At 44.5% G+C, this 19,716-nt stretch overlaps 2 long non-coding RNA genes across 2 annotated transcripts; both read right to left on the bottom strand.

Annotated features, from left to right (window-relative positions):
• Window positions 1-1,705: 1,705 nt before the first annotated feature.
• On the bottom strand, window positions 1,706-7,654 carry LOC140410641 (uncharacterized). The gene is made up of 3 exons (XR_011940704.1): window positions 7,571-7,654; window positions 4,845-4,959; window positions 1,706-1,967 (listed from the first exon to the last, which is right to left on the bottom strand). It is a non-coding gene; the product is annotated as an uncharacterized lncRNA (long non-coding RNA).
• A 6,220-nt stretch (window positions 7,655-13,874) lies between these two features.
• Window positions 13,875-16,256, bottom strand: LOC140410483 (uncharacterized). Its single transcript, XR_011940675.1, has 3 exons — window positions 16,190-16,256; window positions 15,398-15,515; window positions 13,875-13,902 (listed from the first exon to the last, which is right to left on the bottom strand). It is a non-coding gene; the product is annotated as an uncharacterized lncRNA (long non-coding RNA).
• Window positions 16,257-19,716: the final 3,460 nt, after the last annotated feature.

The following is a 19,716-nucleotide window of genomic DNA, read 5'->3' as shown; positions in this document are numbered from 1 at the left end:
AAACTCAGTCCTAAATCTACTTCCCCTTATTTTGAGGCTATGCCCCCTAGTTCTGCTTTCACCCGCCAGTGGAAACAACCTGCCCGCATCTATCCTATCTATTCCCTTCATAATCTTATATGTTTCTATAAGATCCCCCCGCATCCTTCTAAATTCCAACGGGTACAGTCCCAGTCTACTCAACCTCTCCTCGTAATCCAACCCCTTCAGCTCTGGGATTAACCTAGTGAATCTCCTCTGCACACCCTCCAGTGCCAGTACGTCCTTTCTCAAGTAAGGAGACCAAAACTGAACACAATACTCCAGGTGTGGCCTCACTAACACCTTATACAATTGCAGCAGAACCTTCCTAGTCTTAAACTCCATCCCTCTAGCAATGAAGGAGAAAATTCCATTTGCCTTCTTAATCACCTGTTGCACCTGAAAACCAACTTTTTGCGACTCATGCACTAGCACACCCAGGTCTCTCTGCACAGCAGCATGTTTTAATATTTTATCATTTAAATAATAATCCCTTTTGCTGTTATTCCTACCAAAATGGATAACCTCACATTTGTCAACATTGTATTACATCTGCCAGACCCTAGCCGATTCACTTAGCCTATCCAAATCCCTCTGCAGACTTCCAGTATCCTCTGCACTTTTTGCTTTACCACTTATCTTCGTGTCGTCTGCAAACTTGGACACATTGCCCTTGGTCCCCAACTCCAAATCATCTATGTAAATTGTGAACAGTTGTGGGCCCAACACTGATCCCTGAGGGACACCACTAGCCACTGATTGCCAACCAGAGAAACACCCATTAATCCCCACTCTTTGCTTTCTATTAATTAACCAATCCTCTATCCATGCTACTACTTTCCCTTTAATGCCATGCATCTTTATCTTATGCAACAACCTTTTGTGTGGCACCTTGTCAAAGGCTTTCTGGAAATCCAGATATACCACATCCATTGGCTCCGCGTTATCTACCGCACTGTTAATGTCCTCAAAAAATTCCACTAAATTAGTTAGGCACGACCTGCCCTTTATGAACCCATGATGCGTCTGTCCAATGGGACAATTTCCATCCAGCTCGCTATTTCTTCCTTGATGATAGATTCCAGCATCTTCCCTACTACCAAAGTTAAGCTCACTAGCCTACAATTACCCGCTTTCTGCCTACCTCCTTTTTTAAACAGTGGTGTCACGTTTGCTAATTTCCAATCCGCCGGGACCACCCCAGAGTCTAGTGAATTTTGGTAAATTATCACTAGTGCATTTGCAATTCCTCTAGCCATCTCACAGGCAGTACCCTGCCTGTGCAACCTTTCCTCATTCCTTTAACCCCTGGATCATTCTCTTAGATCTACACTGCACTCTCTCCAAGGTCAATGTATCCTTCCTGGTCAGTGCCTAGAACTGATTGCGATATCTAATCAGACTTATTATATACAAGGTGGCATTTGTTTCCCTTCTTTAGATTCCAGTCCCTTTGTGAGAAAACCTTCCCTTGCAATCTATAGATTGTAGTCCTTTTCAGATAAGGCCTTCCTTTATAATCTAGCAATGATAGGAAAAATTATATACCACTTGATAGACCAAGATATAATTCAACCAAGTTTCAGGTCTAAAGATAATGATAAATGGGACATTTGATGAACAGCCTTGAACACAATGAGTATGTTTACAATGCAAGTTAATAATGTGGCTTTCACATGTTGCATTCAGAACATTTATTCGGGGTTGAGACAGTATAGGAATGCGTAACATTGCAGACAGAGCTTTTAGGCAGAGGTTGACAAAAGGGTTGTTATTTACAGTGTGTAAAGAGTGACTCCCATTTACAAGCAACTAAATAGGTCACCAAGACTTCCACTGCATAATATATTATTTTTGGAATTTGACACTATTTCACTCCTGATTAATAGTGGAAAAAAGGCCGTCGGTAGTTTTCAGTTCAATAAGTAGGATGTTCTTCAGCGATTCTATTTCAAACAAAAAAAAAGTGGTATTAGTTTCTGAGTACCTTTTCATTTGCAGAGTCTCGATATATTCAGAGAAATTTCAGCATCAAATCACAGGCCATTTGAAAAAGAAAATTATTCCATGAACATTGATCAGTCATTTTAGTTATATTAATTCTATAAAATTCAAGAAACCAAAATATTGTCCAGGCATAAGGGACATCTCTCCCACCACTCTGAAATAGTGACACAGGATCTTTCGTGTCTACTTAAGAGGATAGCTGGGGCTTCCGTTTAACATCAAATCCAACCGTCAGCACCTCTGACAGTGCAGCAGTCCTTGGTGCAGCTCTGGGAATGTCCGTCTGGATTCTGTGCTCCAGTCTCAGAGAGAGCCACTTGAACCCAGAACCTTCCCACTTTGTTTCAAAAGCTGTTTTTAAGGCAAGTGAGGCCAAAACCCACTTGCACATGATTGGCTGAAATACAAACTCATGGAGTGGGGAGGTGGGGGGTAAAATCTTTAGCTGGGCCCGTCCATCAGGGACTGATGGATAGTGTTTGATACCCTGCTCAATTTTACTCTATATTGTATTCACGGACTTGCAAATCCAGCTGTGTTTTAAATGGGAAACCCACTTGATTGCATCAGTTGGTCTCAAGGCAAGACTAAAATAACCCCCCCTTCAAACAGAAATGAAATGAAAAATGAAATGAAAATCGCTTATTGTCACAAGTAGGTTTCAAATGAAGTTACTGTGAAAAGCCCCTAGTCACCACATTCCGGCGCCTGTTCAGGGAGGTTGGTACAGGAATTGAACCAGTGATGCTGGCCTGCCTTGGTCTGCTTTAAAAACCAGCGATTTAGCCCTGTGCTAAACCAGCAAAGAAACACTCAGAAATCTGACTCATGTACAAGTATCTAAATGAAAAAAGGGGAAATAAAACCATTAATTTTACATCTTGATAACTTGGTTTCACTCCAAGTAACTTTGATAGATTTGATTGGGAGCAGATAATGGAGTAATGATAATCTCACTGGACCAGTAATCCAAAGGCCCAGTTAATACTAAGTGGACATGAGTGTTCAAATCCTACCACAGCAGCTGGTTGAATTCAAGTTGTATTACTAATTCTGGAACTGAAAGATAATCTCATCATCAGCAAGGCTGAGACCATCATCGATTGTTGTAAAAACCCATGTTTTTCCGAGCTCCTTTCAGGAAGGAAATCTGCCGTCTCCACCTGGTCTGGCCGACATGTGGCTCCATCCCCACAGCAATAAGGTTGACTCTGAACTGCCCTCTGAAATGGCCAAGCAAGCCCCTCAGTTCAAGGGCAATTAGGGAATGGTCAACAAATGCTGGCCTTGTCAGAGATACTTACATCTGAAAAATAAGTCCAACTGATGATCTCCACCTCTGTTATTGCACATAATAAATCAACAGAGAGCAGGGAAGAGAATCCTTAGCATCCGTTTTAATGGGAATATATTTGTAAATATTTATTTTGCGGGATGTGGGTGCCATTGGTTAGGTCAACGTTTATTGCACATTCCTAGTTGCCCTTCAGAAGGTGGTGGTGAGCTGCCGTCTTGAACCATTACAGTCATAAAATTATAGAATTTACAGTGAAGAACAAGGCCATTTGGCCCATCGCGTCTGCACCAGCACTTGGAAGGAGCATCCAACTTAAGCCCACGCCTCTACCCTATCCCTGGACCCAGTAATCCCACCTAACCCTTTGGACAAGGGCAATTCAGCATGGCAATCCACATAACCTGCACATCATTGGGCTGTGGGAGGAAACCGGAGCACCCGGAGGAAACCCACGCAGACACGGGGATAATGTGAAGACTCCACGCAAACAGTGACTCAAGCCGGGAATCAAACCCAGGTCCCTGGCGTTATGAAGCAACCGTGCTAACCACTGTGCTACGGTGCCACAGAGATGACGAGGGGAACTTGTGTGTCGATGCAGAGGCTGGGAAAGGTTTACAACATGGGCAGGAAGTGCAAGCTCCATACAGTCACCCGATTTGAATTGCTGGAATTGAACCCGGGTCCCTGGAGCTGTGAGGCAGCACTGCTAACCACTCTGCCACTATGCCATGCTCAAGATGCAGGGTACATCCACTATGTTGTTAAGGTGGGAGTTCCAGGATGTTGCCCCAGCAATCGTGAAGGGACTGCGATATATTTCCAAGTCAAGGTGGTGAGTGACTTGGAGGGAAATCTCCAGGTGGTGCGGTTCCCAGGTATACGCTGCTCTTGTCCTTCTAGATGGTCATGGTTGTGGGTTTGGGACGTTCTGGCTAAGGAACCTTGGTGATTTCCTACAATGCACCTTGTAGAGGGTACACAAGACTGCCCATTGTTCGTCGGCGGTGGTGGGTTTGAATGTTTGTGGAAGGGGTGCAATCAAACGGGCTGTTTTATACTGGATGGTGTTGAGCTTTGTGAGTGTTGTTGGAGCTGCACTCATCCAGGCAAGTGGAGAGTATTCCATTACACTCCTGACTTGTGCCTTGTAGATGGTGGACAGCCTTTGGAGGGTCAGGGGGTGAATCCGCAGGATTCCTAGCCTTTGCTCTGCCCTGGTAGCCACAGTATAAATGTGGTTAGTCCAGTTGAGTTCCTGATCAATGGATGCTGCTTGTGGGGGAATCAGCGATGGTAATGCCAGTGAATGTCAAGGGGCGGTGGTTAGATCCACTCTAAAAGAAGATTGCCATTGCCTGCCACTTGTGTGGCACGGATGTAACTTGCCACTTGTCAGCCTAAGCTTGGATATTGTCCAGATCTTGCTGCATTTGGACATGGACTGCTTCATTATTATTGAGAAGAAAATTCAGCATTGTAAAACACGGTGCAATTTAGGTACGGTACCTGGTCTCACCTGCTGTTAAGCTGTTGACGTATTATTTCAACGTCATCTTCTCCGTAACCAGCTTTATTTTTCGGTGAAGACGGCATCAGACTGACCTTTGACTGGTCTATGTTGATTCGGGGCACTGTTGGATACCACAAATAGCATCTTCAGTCTAACTTAGCCTGGCCATGCAGAGTTAAAGATACAAAACCCCCACATTGAAACCAACCCCACCTTGATCACAGATTATATACATTCCTTGTCTCAAATCTCAAATGCTGTAAGAAACCACCAATATGTTCCAAAGGAACACCCTTCCAAGCTAGCTAACCATACTAATAGGAAGTGATTGAAGAGTCCTACGTCACCGCCCCTAGTCACAGAAAACAGGAGGAGACCATTTGGCCCATTGTATAAATGCCAGCCCTTTTGAAGAGCCATCAAGTTAGCCCCACACCATCTCCAGAACCTTGTACCTCTTCCCCTCATCCCACACCATTTTGAAAATTGCTATTGCAACCGGGTGGGTTGCACCCAGGCAGAGTTGGAACCAATATCCTAGCGGGAGTTTTTGCTAGTTCTGTTGGGGAATATTTAAACTAGTGAGGCAGGGGGATGGGATCCCAGAAGTAGGATCTGATAGTTCAAACTCAGATCAGGAAAATGGAGGTGGAACTTTAGCTAGTGAAGGCAGGATCAGGGTGATGAACCTGATGATCAGCCAGGATCATAATGAATGGTGGAGCTGGGCGCGAAGGGCCGAATAGCCACCTTGCGCTTCTATTTTCTATGTTTTTATGATGCCGACGATGTCGAAGATGTAATGACAGACTTGGTATTACCATCGAAGCAAAGTTTCAAAAGTATCCAGAAAGGAAAAATGGTGGGGTTAAACTGCTTATACTTCAATGCGAGGTCTATTACAAACAAGGCAGCCGAGTTAAGAGCACAGGTAGACACATGGCAGCTGGATGGCATTGCTATCACGGAAACCTAGCTAAAGGAGGGGCAAAATTGGCAGCTCAATATCCCTGGATGGAGAGCTTTCAGGCAGGACAGAGGGGCGGTAGGAGACTATAATTATCCCAATATAAACTGGGAATCAAACAATATAAGGGGAAGAGGGGAGAAATATTCACACAATGTGTCCAGGAAACATTTTTCACTGAAGTAGTGATAAACCCAATGAGTGGAGATACAATTTTAGACGTAATCTTGGGGAACAAAGGAGGGCAAGAGGGTGACGTGACAGTTGGTGACCATATCGGGGATAGTGTTCACAATTCAGTTGGAGTCAGTATTACCATGGAAAGGGACAGAGATAAAGCAGGAGCAAGAGTTTTGAACGGGAGGAAGGCAAATCTTGTGGAAATGAGGAGAAGGGACTTGGATGAGGTGGACTGGCCAACATTGCTAGAGGAAACATCTGTGGAAGACCAGTGGGAAGCACTAAAGGGAGAGATCCTAAATGTATCAAGTAGATATGTCCCCTCCAAAAATAAGAGTGGCACTGCAAATGTACACCTCTGGTTGTCAAGAGGAATACAGGGCAAGACCAACCATAAAAGAAAGTGTGGGATAGGCATAAAGAACTAAGCCCTGCAGACAGCGTAGACGAGTATAGAAGGTGCAGGGACGAAGTCAAGAAAGAAATGAAAGAAGGGGCTTGAAAAAAGATCAGCAAGTAAAGTTAAAGACAACCCAAAGATTTTTTACCACTATATTATTGGTAAAAGGTTATTTGAGGAAAAGTAGTACCTATCAGAGATGAAGAGGGGAAGATGTATGTTGATGTAGCGGCTGGAAATGGTGTTAAACTAATATTTTGTCTCTGCGTTTACAAAGGAAATGGATGAGGCAGATACAGTGGTCCAGGAGGGCTGTGAGATACTGAATGGGATAGTCATAAAGGGTGAGGAAGCACTCGAAGGATTGAAAGCCTTGAAATTGATACGTCGCCAGGAATAGATGGAATGTTTCTGAGGCAATGAAGGAGGTCAGGGAGGCAATAGCAGATGCTCTCAGGAAGATTTTACTATCCTGATGTGACACATTGAGGTACTGTAGAAATGAAAATGAAAACAAAATGAAAATGAAAATCGCTTATTGTCACAAGTAGGCTTCAAATAAAGTTACTGTGAAAAGCCCCTAGTCGCCACATTTCGGCACCTGTTCGGGAGGCTGGTGAGGGAATTGAACCATGCTGCTGGCCTGCCTTGGTCTGCTTTAAAAGCCAGCGATTTAGCCCAGTGTGCTAAACCAGCCCCATGCAAACATGGTACCATTGTTTTAAAAGAAATCAAAGGAAATGCCGAACAATTATGCACCAGTATGTCTTACATCAGTGGTGGGCAAAGGGTGACGTAGTTGCTGGTTAGTAATCCAGAGATCCAGGCTAATTAATGATCTGAGGTCACCGTTTCAAATTCCACCAGGATAACTGATCTAAGTTAAATTTGATTAATAAAATTTTGAATTAAACCTGCCTTAGAAACCATAAATTATCATTGATTATCAGACAAACTGAGTGCCACTTAGGCAAGGATATCTGCCCTCTGAGCCTGATGTGGCCTACTCAAAAGGTGGTGGTGAGTTGTCGTCTGGAACCGCTACAGTCCCGAGATGTAGGTCCACCCAGAGTGTGAACAGTGCACTCCCAAAGTGATTTGCATTGAAACGCAATAGTAGCAGCATTAAACTAGTGTTACGAGCTCTTGATTCTTCTGCCATTGGTCCACATTTAGTTACGGTACCTGGTCTTGCCAAACATTAATTTGAAGGCGGCTTTTTTCAACATCTTCTTGAGTTTCTTTTTCAACAGCTTTTTGAACAATCCACGTTTGTCTGGAATGATGTCATTCGGGGCACTGCTGGTCACCAAAAATAGCATCTTCAGTCTAACTTAGCCTGGCCATGCAGAGTTGAAGATTCAAAACCCCCACATTGAAACCTCAACCCATCCTGATATTAGATTATATAAATTCCTTCTCTCAAATCTCAAACTCTGCAAGAAAACATTAATGAGTTCCTCTTAGCCAGCTAACCATACTAACAGGAAGTGATTGAAGATTCCTACATCACCACCCCTCGTGACAGAACACAGGGGGAGTCCATTCGGCCCATTGTATAAATATCAGCTCTTTGGAAGAGCCATCAAATTAGTCCCACCACATCCCCATGACCCTGTAACACTTTCCCTCATCCCCCACCATTTTGAAAGTATCTATTGCAAGTGGGTGGGTTGCACCAGGCGGAGTTGTGACCAATATCCTAGTGGGGGTTTTTGCTAGTTCTGTTGGGGAGCATTTAAACTAGTGCGGCATGGGGATGGGATCCCAGGGGTAGGATCTGATAGGTCAAACTCAGATCAGGAAAATGGAGGTGGAACTTTAACTAGTGAAGGTGGGATCAAGGTATTGAAACGATGATCAGCCATGATCGTAATGAATGGCGGAGCGGAGCTCGAAGGGCCGAATGGCATCCTATATCTTACGGTTTTATCCATTTTGGTGAGAAAAGCGGGAAGGCAGATCATTATATGAATGGCCTGAAATTAGGAGTGGGGAATATGCTTTGAGACCTGGGTGTGCTTGCATACCAGTTGCTGAAGGTAAGCATGCAGGTCCAGCAGGCAGTAAAAAAGGCAAATGGTATGTTGGCCTTCATAGTGAGAGGATTAAAATACAGGAACAGGGTGGTCTAGCTGCAATTACACAGGGCCTTGCTGAGCCCACAACTTTTTAATGGATTTTCCAATGAGGGGGCTATTAAGCGTGGCCAATCCACCTGCCCCGCAAATATTTTGGGTTGTGGAGGTGAATCCCATGCAGACATAGGTGGAGTGCGCAAACCCCACACAAACAGTGACCCTGGGCCAGGATGGAATCCGGGTCCTCAGCGGCGTTAGGTGGCAGTTCGAACCACTGCGCCACCGGGCCGTCCCCACACCTGGAATATTGTGTGCAGTTTTGGTCGCCTTATCTGAGAAAGGATGTTCCTAATATGGAAGGAATGCAGCAAAGGTTTACCAGACTGTCCCCGGGAAGGCGGGACTCATGTACGAGGAGCAATTGAGTCAGTGAGGATTATATTCACTGGAATTAAAAGAATGAGGGGGCGGGGGTGGGGGGGGGGGGGGGGGGGTGTGGATCTCATGGAATCCTATAAAATGTTAACAAGACGAGACAGGATAGATTCCGGAAGGATGATCCCAATGGTGGGTGTGTCCAGAACCAGGAATCACAGTCTGAGGATACAGGGTAAGCAATTTAGGACTGAGATGAGGAGAAATGTCTTTACCCAGAGAATGTAGAGCTTGTGGAATTCTGTGCCGCAGAAAGCCATTGAGGCCAAAACATGGTTGGCTTTCAAGAAGCAGTTAGATAGAGTACTTGGGGCTGAAAGGAACAAAGGATATTGGGGGGAAAATGGAAAGAGGTTACTGAGTTGGATGATCAGCCACCATCATAATGAATGGCAGAGCAAGATCAAAGGGCCGAATGGCTTATTCCTGCTCCTAATTTCTCTGTTTTAAATAAGGGTCTTCTATTGAGGAGGGGGTGAGGATTTTTCTCTCTCTAAGGAGAGGATTAGTTTGCTCTTACCCAGACAACAATGGATGCTGATCATCGAATATATTCAAGGCTGAATAGGACAGGTATTTTATTGACAAGGGAGCCAAGGGATTAGACAGGAAAACCGAGTTACTGGCACACTCAGATCAGCCATGAACGTGTTGAAGAGCGAGGCAGGTACAAGAGGCCCGACGGCCTGCTTCTCCTATTTCCATTTTTTCATTCGTTCATGGCATGTGGGTGTCACTGGCAATGCCAGCATTTGTTGACTGTCCCTAATTGCCCTTCAGCTGAGTGGCTTACTAAGCAATTTAAAATCAATCACGCTTCTGTGGATCTCGAGTCAGATGTAGGACAGGTAAGGACGGCAGATTCTCTCCCCCAAAAGGCATCATTGAACAAAATGAGTTTTTACAACAATCCCCAATGGTTTCGTGCTCATCATTGGGCCCTTTAATTCCAGATTTCTATTTAATTCAAATTTCATACCAGCAGTGGTGGGTTCAAACCCAGTGAGTTCACCAAAGGCCGATCCCACCCGGCTTACTCACTCTTCCAACTCCTACCGTCAGGCAGGAGATACAAAAGTCTGAAAACTCGCATGAACAGACTCAAAAACAGCTTCTTTCCCGCTGTTACCAGACTTCCAAATGACCCTCTTATGGACAGACCTGATTAATACTACACCCCTGTATGCTTCACCCGATGCCAGTGTTTATGTTGCTACATTGTGTACCTTGTGTTGTCCTATTGTGTATTTTCTTTTAATTCCTTTTCTTCTCATGTACTTACTGATCTGTTGAGCTGCTCGCAGAAAAATACTTTTCACTGTACCTCGGTACACGTGACAATAAACAAAATCAAATCAAAAAATCAAATCAAACCCGGGTCCTCCGCCCATTAACCTGGATCTCTAGATTACTGGTTTCCTGATGATATCACTACACCACTGTGGTCTTATGTAGATTTGAATACTAGATCAGTTGAATAAGCTGCACTATATTTTTCAGGTGAATGATGTTTGGATGCTGCTGGTCATCAAGGTGATGGGAGTCACTCACCTCAAGGGGCTTTGGTTCATGTCACTGTCGGTTTTTACTGATGACTTTAACTGATCCTTGACGGGCACATTCTCCAGCACAACAGCACTTCCCAGTCTAGGAGGTAAACGTAAACAGTGTCAATCTAATCATAGTCAGATTCTACAGAGCCATCAACAACATAATTTCAACTGGAAGTAGAGTATAGCCATGTAGAACACAAACCAGTCAAACCCACACTATCCTCACACACACACTATCCATATAACCTCAAAGGGCAAAGTACAAATTATATTAATCCAAATTATAAGATGTATCACACAACACAAAGCTAAATGAACTGATCTTAAAGGGTGTGTGTACACAATGAAGATCAATTGTTCTCTGTCTCTATGGGTAGCCATCTCGTTTATGCACCAGTGAGTTTGTCAGGATTGGATTGGATTGATTTATTGGCATGTGTACCGAGGCACAGTGAAATGTATTGTTCTGCGTTCAGCTGAGACAGATCATTCCGTACATGAAAAGAAAATACATAATTGAGTAAACATAAATAGCTCAATGTAAATTCATTGGCACAGGCATCGGGTGATACACACAGGAGTGTAGTACTACTCAGTCGAGACGATGTGTGAAGAGATCAGATCAGTCCATTAGTCCATCAGTCCTTAAGAGGGTCGTTCAGGAGTCTGGTAACAGCGGGCAAGAATCTGTTTTTCAATCTTTTAGTGTGTGTTCTCAGACTTCTGAATCTCCTGCCCGATGGAAGAAGTTGGAAGAGTAAGCCGGGTAGGAGAGGTCTTTGATTGGCAAGAGTAAATCTGTATCAGTATACCTATATAGGATCACCCCACCCAGCCCATATCATCGAATCCTACAGTGCAGAGCCGGGTCCTCTCCTCCTGCTACGGTGAAGGAGTTGATAAAAGTTACGATCCAGCTTTTGACATGGATAACATTATAGAGATGTTAAGAACTCGGATAACCCACCACACGGTGGGGAGACCACCTCACATTCGTTCCTCATTCCACACGCTTGGCAAATTAATTCCAGTTCACACAGGAATTGGCTGTGTAATCTAGTGAGTTTTGGTTCAGACAGAATGGTGTAGAGTTTATAACAAACAACAGGCTTTCTGTTCCAACTGGTCAATGTTTGTGCCCCTTCTCCCAGCCCGGTCCCCATGTCATTCTGCTCCAGGCTCCCTACTGCACTTTTTCCAAGATCGTCCATGCTCTTCGCCTCAACCACTGCATGGGGCAGCTCTCTCCCTCAACCTGTGCACATTCAGTATTAACATTCTCATTGTGCCTAATGCGGTGGCTTAAAATTCAACCCCAATCATCTCAAATTGTGATCTCCTCCTCCCCCCAGCTTCCACATTCCTCCAACTCTTGTTAAACAACAAAGTTGAACTGGCCTCAGTTTCCTGAGGGAGTCTATGGACCATATTTGTGTGTCACCAATGCAAAGTGCCAGTGTGTTTAATAGATTGCTGATAAACCCCCGTACACAATGTTGTATACACAATGAGGGGGCTATTAAGCGTGGCCAATCTACCTGCCCCGCAAATATTTTGGGTTGTGGAGGTGAATCCCATGCAGACATAGGTGGAGTGCGCAAACTCCACACAAACAGTGACCCTGGGCCAGGATGGAATCCGGGTCCTCAGCGGCGTTAGGTGGCAGTTCGAACCACTGCGCCACCGGGCCGTCCCCACACCTGGAATATTGTGTGCAGTTTTGGTCGCCTTATCTGAGAAAGAATGTTCCTAATATGGAAGGAATGCAGCAAAGGTTTACCAGACTGTCCCCGGGAAGGCGGGACTCATGTACGAGGAGCAATTGAGTCGGTGAGGATTATATTCACTGGAATTAAAAGAAAGAGGTGGCGGATCTCATGGACTCCTATAAAATGTTAACAAGACGAGTCAAGTAAGATTCCGGAAGGATGATCCCAATGGTGGGTGTGTCCAGAACCAGGAGTCACAGTCTGAGGATACAGGGTAAGCAATTTAGGACTGAGATGAGGAGAAATTTCTTTACCCAGAGAATGTAGAGCTTGTGGAATTCTGTGCCGCAGAAAGCAATTGAGGCCAAAACATGGTTGGTTTTCAAGAAGCAGTTAGATAGAGTACTTGGGGCTGAAGGGAACAAAGGATATTGGGGTGAAAGTGGAAAGAGGTTACTGAGTTGGATGATCAGCCATCATCATAATGAATGACAGAGCAAGATCAAAGGGCCAAATGGCTAATTCCTGCTCCTAATTTCTCTGTTTTAAATCGGGGTCTTCTATTGAGGAGGGGGTGCGGATTTTTCATTCTAAGGAGAGGATTAGTTTGCTCTTACCCAGCCAACAGTGGATGCTGATCATCGAATATATTCAAGGCTGAATAAGGCAGGTATTCTATTGACAAGGGAGCCAAGGGGTTCGACAGGAAAACCGAGTTACTGGCACACTCAGATCAGCCATGAACGTGTTGAAGAGCGAGGCTGGTACAAGAGGCTCGATGGACTACTTCTCCTCCTATCTCCATTTTTCCATGGGATGTGGGTGTCACTGGCAAGGCCAGCATTTGTTGACTGTCCCTAATTGCCCTTCAGCTGAGTGGCTTACTAAGCAATTTAAAATCAATCACGCTTCTGTGGATCTCGAGTCAGATGTAGGACAGGTAAGGACGGCAGATTCTCTCCCCCAAAAGGCATCATTGAACAAAATGAGTTTTTACAACAATCCCCAATGGTTTCGTGCTCATCATTGGGCCCTTTAATTCCAGATTTCTATTTAATTCAAATTTCATACCAGCAGTGGTGGGTTCAAACCCAGGGAGTTCACCAAAGGCCGATCCCACCCGGCTTACTCACTCTTCCAACTCCTACCGTCAGGCAGGAGATACAAAAGTCTGAAAACTCGCACGAACAGACTCAAAAACAGCTTCTTTCCCGCTGTTACCAGACTTCCAAACGACCCTCTTATGGACAGACCTGATTAATACTACACCCCTGTATGCTTCACCCGATGCCAGTGTTTATGTTGCTACATTGTGTACCTTGTGTTGCCCTGTTATGTATTTTCTTTTAATTCCTTTTCTTTTCATGTACTTCATGATTTGTTGAGCTGCTCGCAGAAAAATACTTTTCACTGTACCTCGGTACACGTGACAATAAACAAAATCAAATCAAAAAATCAAATCAAACCCAGGTCCTCCGCCCATTAACCTGGATCTCTAGATTACTGGTTTCTTGACGATATCACTACGCCACTGTGGTCTTATGTAGATTTGAATACTAGATCAGTTGAATAAGCTGCACTGTATTTTTCAGGTGAATGATGTTTGGATGCTGCTGGTCATCAAGGTGATGGGAGTCACTCACCTCAAGGGGCTTTGGTTCATGTCACTGTCGGTTTTTACTGATGACTTTAACTGATCCTTGACGGGACCATTCTCCAACACAACAGCACTTCCCAGTCTAGGAGGTAAACGTAAACAGTGTCAATCTAATCATAGTCAGATTCTACAGAGCCATCAACAACATAATTTCAACTGGAAGTAGAGTACAGCCATGTAGAACACAAACCAGTCAAACCCACACTATCCTCACACACACACTATCCATATAACCTCAAAGGGCAAAGTACAAATTATATTAATCCAAATTATAAGATGTATCACACAACACAAAGCTAAATGAACTGATCTTAAAGGGTGTGTGTACAGAATGAAGAACACTTGTTCTCTGTCTCTATGGGTAGCCACCTCGTTTATGCACCAGTGAGTTTGTCAGGATTGGATTGGATTGATTTATTGGCATGTGTACCGAGGCACAGTGAAACGTATTGTTCTGCGTTCAGCTGAGACAGATCATTCCGTACATGAAAAGAAAATACATAATCGAGTAAACACAAATAACTCAATGTAAATTCATTGGCACAGGCATCGGGTGATACTCACAGGAGTGTAGTACTACTCAGTCGAGACGAGGTGTGAAGAGATCAGAGCAATCCATTAGTCCATCAGTCCTTAAGAGGGTCATTCAGGAGTCTGGTAACAGCGGGCAAGAATCTTTTTTTGAATCTTTTAGTGTGTGTTCTCAGACTTTTGTATCTCCTGCCCAATGGAAGAAGTTGGAAGAGTGAGTAAGCCGGGTAGGAGAGGTCTTTGATTGGCAAGAGTAAATCTGTATCAGTATACCTAGATAGGATCACCCCACCCAGCCCATATCATAGAATCCTACAGTGCAGAGCCGTGCCCTCTCCTCCTGCTACAGTGAAGGAGTTGATAAACGTTACGATCCAGCTTTTTGCATGGATAACATGATAGAGATGTTAAGAACTCGGATAACCCACCACACGGTGGGGAGACCACCTCACATTCATTCCTCATTCCACACGCTTGGCAAATTAATTCCAGTTCACACAGGAATTGGCTGTGTAATCTAGTGAGTTTTGGTTCGGACAGAATGGTGTAGAGTTTATAACAAACAACAGGCTTTCTGTTCCAACTGGTCAATGTTTGTGCCCCTTCTCCCAGCCCGGTCCCCATGTCATTCTGCTCCAGGCTCCCTCCTGCACTTTTCCCAAGACCGTCCAATTCCAAGATTGTGCCTAATGCGTTGGCTTAAAAATCAACCCCAATAATCTCAAATTGTGATCTCCTCCCCCAACTTCCACATTCCACCAGCTCTTGTTAAATAACGAGGTTGAACTGGTCTCAGTTTCCTGAGGAAGTCTATGTGCCATATTTGTGTGTCACCAATGCAAAGTGCCAGTGTGTTTAATAGATTGCTGATAAACCCCCATGCACAATGTTGTTTTGGGTGTTGGTGTTATGACAGCTGAAACTGCATTACAAATGTGTATATATTGGTTTGGGACTTCTCATGTCATGTCCTGATTGGGTAAAGGAGGGGTGTCATGTTCCCAAAATATTGCACAGTATCCAAGGAATGGGGTGGAGGTACTTACCTCAAAGTTGGGTAGGTTCCAAGCAATGGGAATCCCGATCCTTGCGAATAGAAGATATTAAGTAGAATGAAAAGCGTCACGAAATGGGAGCTGAACCCGATCACCATCGTGTGCGATCCTGAAATCCACGATAGGAACGTATTACTCAATAAATCCATTCACAACAGTCTTTAACTGGTCCCTCACTCTGCTGAAGGGTTTCAGATCTGGATTCACACCCAATACCAAGAAGGAAACTGCAGGATCTTTGAGGCGGGGAAATATCCCATACTGTAATCTTTCCTACAAACCGGTTTACTGTCAAAAATGGACCAGGACGCCAACTATGAGAAATTCTAACTTATTGTCTTGAATCAGAGAATCTCGACATAGCAGAAGAAGGCCATTCGGCCCATCACGTCTGCACCACCCTCGGAAAGAACACCCGACCTACTCCCACACCCGATCCCCATAACCCAGTAACCCTACCTGATCTTTTGGACACTAATTCAGCAAGGCCAACCCACCTAAGCGGCACATCTTTGGACTGTGGGAGGAAACCTGATCAGCCAGAGTAAATCCACGCAGACACTGGGAAAAAGTGCAAACTCCACACAGTCACCGGAATTGAACCTGGGTCCCTGGAACTGTGAGGCAGCTGTGCTAACCACTGTGCCACCATGTTTTAAGAAAGCTATTAATTACATTGTCATATAGCATGGACTTACATGAGAAAATGCACTATTTAACACCATGCGTTTTGCATCCTCCCAGAACAGGTTCAATAAAAAATAATTGATTTGAAAACCTTACCAGATGGGTGTGTGAAGCTTGACGTTGAGTTGGCGTGAGCCGCTGTCCTTGGTGCTGAAGTGGAGAATGCATTTACACATGAGTAAATCGCCTGCACAATGGTTTCATTTAATTACATTTAAAAGTACTCAAATAAAATAATTCCAGTCAGGGAACATGACCCGGCCTGTTGAATTTGTGCATATCTAGAGTTAATAATTTTATCTCTTCCCCTCCTTCATTTTAAACATGATGTGCAGATGCCGGCGAAAGACTGGGGTGGGCACAGTAAGAAATCTTTCAACACCAAGTTAAAGTCCAACAGATTTGTTTCAAATCACTAGCTTTCGGAGCACTGCTCCTTCCTCAGGTGAATGAAGAGGTAGATTCCAGGAACATATATATAGACAAATTCAAAGATGCAAGACCATGCTTTGAATGTGAGCATTTGCAGGTAATTAAGTCTTTACAGAGCCAGCGAGAGGGGTAATCTCAAGTTAAAGAAATGTGAATTGTCTCAAGCCAGGACAGTTGGTAGGATTTCGCAAGCCCAGGCCAGATGGTGGGGGGTGAATGTAATGCGACATAAATCCAAGGTTCCAGTTGAGGCCGTACTCATGTGTGCGGAACTTGGCTATAATTTTCTGTTTAGCGATTCTGCGTTGTCGCGCGTCCTGAAGGCCGCCTTGGAGAACGCTTACCCCGAGATCAGAGGCTGAATGCCCTTGATTGCTGAAGTGTTCCCCGACTGGAAGGGAACATTCCTGCCTGGGCGATTGTTGCGCGATGTCCATTCATCCATTGTCGCAGCATCTACATGGTCTCACCAATGTACCACGCTTCGGGACATCCTTTCCTCCAGTGTATGAGGTAGACAAGGTTGGCCGAGCCGCACGGGTATGTACCGCATACCTGGTGGCTGGTGTTCTCACGTGCAATGATGGTGCCCCTGTCGATGACCTGGCACGTCTTGCAGAGATTGCCACGGCAGGGTTGTGTGGTGTCATGTTCGCTGTTCTGAAGGCTGGGTAATGTGCTGCAAATAATGGTTTGTTTGAGGTTGCGTGATTGTTTGAAGGCAAGTAGTAGGGGTGCGGGGATGACCTTGGCAAGATGTTCGCCTTCATTGATGACGTGTTGAAGGCTGTGAAGAAGCTGTCATAGTTTCTCTGCTCCTGGGAAATACTGGACGACGAAGGGTACTCTGTCGGTTGTGTCCCGTGTTTGTCTTCTGAGGAGGTCAGTTCGGTTTTTTGCTGTGGCACATTGGAATTGTCGATCGATGAGTCGAGCACCATATCCCGTTCATACATGTGCATCTTTCAGCACCTGTAGATGTCTGTTACGCTCCTCCTCGTCTGAGCAGATCCTGTGTATATGGAGGGCTTGTCCATAGATGATGGCTTTTTTAATGTGTTTGGAGAAGAAGCTGGAGAAGTGAAGCATCGTGAGGTTATCCGTGGGCTTGCAGTAAAGCGAAGTGCTGATGAGACCGTCCTTGATGGAGATGAGTGTGTCCAAGAATGCAACCGATTTTGGACAGTAGTCCATGGTTAGTCTGATGGTGAGATGGAACTTATTGATATCATCATGTAGTCGTTTCAGTGATTCTTCACCGTGGGTCCAAAGGAAAAAAATGTATCTGGTGTACAACGTCGGTTGAAGGTCCTGTGCGGTGAGGAGGTCTTGTTCAAACTTGTGCATGAAGATGTTGGCATATTGAGGTGCGAATTTGGTCCCCATGGCTGTTCCATGTGTCTGGATGAAGAACCTGTTGTCAAAGGTGAAGACACTGTGATCCAGAATGAAGTGGATGAATTGCAGAATCGCATCTGAACATTGGCAGTTGTCGGTGTTGAGTACTGAGGGTGTTGCAGCAATGCCATCGTCATGGGGGATGCTGGTGTAGAGTGCCGACACAACCATTGTGACGAGGAATGTTCCTGGTTCAACTGGTCCATGGTGCTGACTTTCTGTAAGACATCCGTCGTGTCGCGACAGAAGCTGGGCGTTCCTTGTACGATGGGTTTCAAGCTGCCCTCGATGTAGCCAGAGAGGTTCTCACACAGGGTCCCATTGCCTGAAACGATAGGACGGCGTGGCGTGTTGGCCTTGTGTATTTTCAGGAGGCAGTAGAGATCTCCAATATGGGGGCTATGTGGGATGAGAGCACGTAGGGTGCTCTGAAGGTCTAGATCCTCTCACCACTCTCACATTCCTCAACCAGCTCGTACACCAGCTCTACAGCAGATGCCATAACCGAGAAACCAAAATAGAGTCCATGTTCTCAACTTGTGCTCAGGATGCAGCAGGCCAGCTGTGCAACACCGCCAAACAGATGAGACAATGATACTACGCCACCTATATGCACCAAGAACAGGAAGCTTGAGAAACTCAGCATCACCACCAGCAGCAACCAAGCCTCGCTATTACCATAGTAGAAAACAATACAGGGAAATCTATTGTCAACTTGTCAGACTACACCCGTCAACCAGAGGAAACCGAAGTCCTGAGCATAGAGCTCAATTTCTGCACCCCACTAAAATGGACCTTCATTCACCTGAGGAACAAGCAGTGCTCCGAAAGCTAATGATTTGAAACTAACATGTTTGACTTTAACCTGGTGTTGTAAGAATTCTTACTACATTTTAAAAGTATTTGATGCAGATGAGATTACCTCGGCCATTTATTGTCTGTGCCCGATTGGGTGGAATGTATTTGATGTATGCACCATGACCTTATCAAGGATGACATTATCCTTCAAATTATACTTTTTGTTCCATCAAATAAGGACAAAGCTGATTAACAGGGTAACTAACCTCAATTGAAAACTGCTACGGTGTAATTTATCTACAGTACAACTAGATGGTTCATCAATGGTCTAAAGTATTCAATTTCTGTGTTTAGTAAAGACAGGTCGATATCTTGGGTGGGTACCCAATGTAAGTTAATAGAGAGATTCAGCAAGTTACATGTGTAATAATGGATATGGAGAGTGCAAAACAGACTAGAATTTACCCAAAGAGTTGAAAGGGTTTGTACTGTTATGGGCCAGAGTTTAGGGAACCCCAAAGTGTATCATGGAGTTCACCTGGCCCACAATTTTTAATAGATTGTGGTATGGGGAGCACACAGCCCACTCGACAGGTGTGGTACAGCAGAAATGGAAAAGTATTTTTTAAAGCAAAACAATGCTTATTCCATGAACTCAAGTTAACCTTTTTAAAACATACAGTGAACATCGTAGCAACCATTAATTCAAATACAACCTCCAAAGAATACAACACTAAGTAGTCCTTACTAAATTCCCAAACAACATTCAGAAGACAAAAGATTCTTTTAACACAAAGGTCAGGTTTAAATTCACTATTGAGAGTAGTTACCACTTTCAAAACCCCAAATGAATATTCATAAATTGCAGAGATTCATACATACCCTGCTGTCATTTCAGCTTCTCCAAAACTAAGATGAAACCAAACCCATCCTGCAGCAAAAACCGAAAGCGAAAGTAAAAAGCTGACAGACAGCCCAGCTCCATCCACTCTCTG

This window comes from Scyliorhinus torazame, chromosome 1, assembly GCF_047496885.1.
Source record: "Scyliorhinus torazame isolate Kashiwa2021f chromosome 1, sScyTor2.1, whole genome shotgun sequence".
In the NCBI taxonomy this organism is placed as follows: domain Eukaryota; kingdom Metazoa; phylum Chordata; class Chondrichthyes; order Carcharhiniformes; family Scyliorhinidae; genus Scyliorhinus; species Scyliorhinus torazame.
Note: the sequence above shows the minus strand (reverse complement) of the source record. Positions and strands in the feature narration are given on the sequence as shown.